The following is a 3,132-nucleotide window of genomic DNA, read 5'->3' as shown; positions in this document are numbered from 1 at the left end:
TCATACATGGTGTGCCACTGAATCTTAGAAACAACCCTGTGGGTTAGTATCCCCAATACCATGTTAAGAGATATTAAAGCAATTTATTTCAAGAAACATGGACGGAGAACCTAATATGCCGTCTAGCTGTATCAAGAATGCAAAGGTTGCTGTCTTCAAGAAGGTCTTTGTTTAGTGAGGGAAACATATACAAATAAAGTATTAGATTCTGATTAAGTCAAATTATTTACATTATTTACAATATCCAAGATATGAAGCAACCTAAGTGTCCATCAACAGATGAATGGATAAAGAAGGTGTGGTATATGTATAGGTATTATAATATACATATAATGGAATATTGTTCAGCCATAAAAAAGAATGAAATTCTGCCATTTATAACAATGTGGATGGACCTAGAGAGTATTATGCTTAGTGAAATAAGTCAGACAGAGAAAGACAAATACTCTATACTATCACTTATATGTGGAATCTAAAAAATAAAACAAATGAATGTATACAACAAAACAGGCTCACAGATACAGAGAACTAGCAGCTACCAGTGGGTAGAGTGAAGGGTGAAGGGGCAAGATAGGGGTAGGGGATTAAGAAGTACAAAACAGTACGTACAAAATAAATAAGCAACAAGGATCTATTACACAGCACAGGGAAATATAGCCTATGTTGTAATAACTTTAAATGGGGTATAATCTATAAATATACTGGGTCACTATATTTTATACCTGAAACTAATATAATATTGTAAATCAACTATACTTCAATAAAAATTTTTTAACTGAAATAAATAAATGGAAAAAAAGGTCTTAGTTTAATGAGGGAAACATACAAATAAGGAATTAGAGTCTAAGTCGGTTTCTTCATTTAACAAATATCTATTGATTATCTACTCTGCGCTGGCACTGTTCTAGGCACTTGAAATGTATCAGAGAACAAAACAGACATAATGGCATAGAATAGAATAGAGCGACGGGATCAATGCAATGAAGAAAAGTACAAGGCAACAACACTGAGGTGCTGGGGAAATGGGAGCTGGGTGGCAGTTTTGAAGTGTGTGATCAGGATGGGCCTCATTAAGGAGGTGATACTTAACCCAAGACTTCAGGTAAGTTCACCAAATGAATATCCAGGGGAATAGAATTCCAGGGGGAGGGAATAGATGCTAAAATCACCAAGGCAAGAAGGAGCCTGGTGTCTTTAAGAAATAGCAATACAACCAGTGCAGTTAGAACAAAGTGAACAGGTGTGGAGTTGCAGGAGCTGAGATCAGCAAGAAAGGCATCAGCAGGTCATGCGGCCTTGTGACCTGCCTCGAGGACTATGGGATTCGTTCTGAGTGAGGAAGAAAGCCATTAGAAAGTCCTGAGCAGGGGAGTTTTTGGATTGTCTGAGAAGCAGAGGCCAGGATGGAATTAGACATTCAGGGAGGTTTATTAGAGAAAACACCTGGGGAGGATAAAGGGGGAGAAGGCTTGCTGGGAGACAGAGTAGGTTAGGACAGACCTAAAAACACGATGTAAGTCTGTGAAAGTCCTGTGAAAGGAGGAAGGGGAGGAAGATTGGTCAAACTGGAATATAGCTCTGGGAAATTCCAAAGCATCACACGTGTGAGTCAGCGACAGCCCAGCTCTGAGGCCCTGGCTGTGCTCCATCATCAGCCCAGAGCAGCCTGCGAACAGTGTAGCTGAGAAGAGCTTGGACGCGGGCAGATCCCAGGGTGTGGCAGTCGATGTTGTCTCCCAGACACCCTTCTCTCATCCTGCTCTCTGAGGGCACATCACCACGGCCGCCAACAAGGGTGAAATCATCCGAATGGCTTTTTTAAAAGATCATTCTCGGGACTTCCCTGGTGGTCAAGTGGTTAAGACTTTGCCTTCCAGTGCAGCGGGTGCGGGTTTGACCCCTGGTCGGGGAGCTAAGATCCCACATGCCTTGCAGCCAAAAAACCAAAACATAAAACAGAAGCAATATCGTAACAAATTCAATAAAGACTTTAAAAATGGTCCACATCAAAAAAAAATTGTATAAAAAAAAAGATGATTCTCCTTTGCGGGGGTGATGACCTCCCCATGAGAACATGCCTCTCACAAAGGAGCTCCTTCATCCCTCTCCAGAAGAGGAGAAGAGGAAACACCAGAAGCAGCGTCTGGTGTAGAGCCCCAATTCCTATTTCGTGGATGTGAAATGCCCAGGATGCTATAAAATCACCTCTGTCTTCAGCCATGCACAAACAGTAGCTTTATGTGTTGGCTGCTCTATTGTCCTCTGCCAGCCTCTGCAGGAGGAAAAGCAAGGCTTACAGAAGGATGCTCCTTCAGACAGAAGCAGCACTAAAAGCACCCTGAATCAAGATGAATGGGAAACCATCCCAATAAACACATTTTGGATTAAAAAAAAAAGATCACTCTGGCTACTGGGTAGAATATATGAAACCAAGAGAGACAGTAAGGAAGCCAGCTGTAAGGCCACTGCGATCACCCAGGTGAAAGATGGGGTTGCTGGGGGTTGAGCAGCGGCTCTCACTTGGAAGTGATTCTGCCCTAGGGGACCTGTTGTCAGTGTCTGGAGATACTCTTGATCGTCACAACTGGAGGGGAAGGAATGTGTCATCCAGTGGGCAGAGGCCAGAGATGCTGCTAAATGTCCTACAATGCACAGAACCAGCCTCCACAACAAAGAATTATCCAACCCCAAATGGCAACGATGCTGAGGTGGAGAAAACCTAGGATAGGGCAAAAGCGTGTAAGCAAATGTTTTCCCCCTAATATTGTTTTGAAGGTAGAAAAGACAGAATTCGATGATGGATTAAACATGAGTTGTGTCAGAAAGGAAAGGGTGTGTCAAATTCCTTGAATGACGGCCAACACCTAGGAAGATGGTTCCAGGCTTGTTTGTTTTCCTTTGGTTTTGTTTTCTCTTTAAATGGAGATGATAAAGGCTCAGAAAAAAGTGGTTTTAGGGATGAGTACCAAAAAAAAAGAATTTTATTTCAGATATGCTCAGTTTGTATGACTATGAGATATTCACTGATGTCAGATAGGCAATACGGAGATTTTCGAGTTTAGGAAAAGACTGGAAATATAAATTAGGGAGTCATGGATAGAGTTGGTATTTAAAGCCATGGGACAGAGTGAG

The 3,132-nt window shown here is 41.9% G+C and overlaps 1 pseudogene; it reads left to right on the top strand.

Moving 5' to 3' along the window:
• Positions 1–2,074: 2,074 nt before the first annotated feature.
• On the top strand, positions 2,075–2,331 carry LOC132510993 (small ribosomal subunit protein eS27-like; annotated as a pseudogene).
• Positions 2,332–3,132: the final 801 nt, after the last annotated feature.

This window comes from Lagenorhynchus albirostris, chromosome 20, assembly GCF_949774975.1.
Source record: "Lagenorhynchus albirostris chromosome 20, mLagAlb1.1, whole genome shotgun sequence".
In the NCBI taxonomy this organism is placed as follows: domain Eukaryota; kingdom Metazoa; phylum Chordata; class Mammalia; order Artiodactyla; family Delphinidae; genus Lagenorhynchus; species Lagenorhynchus albirostris.
This window is presented reverse-complemented; position numbering and strand designations above follow the sequence as displayed.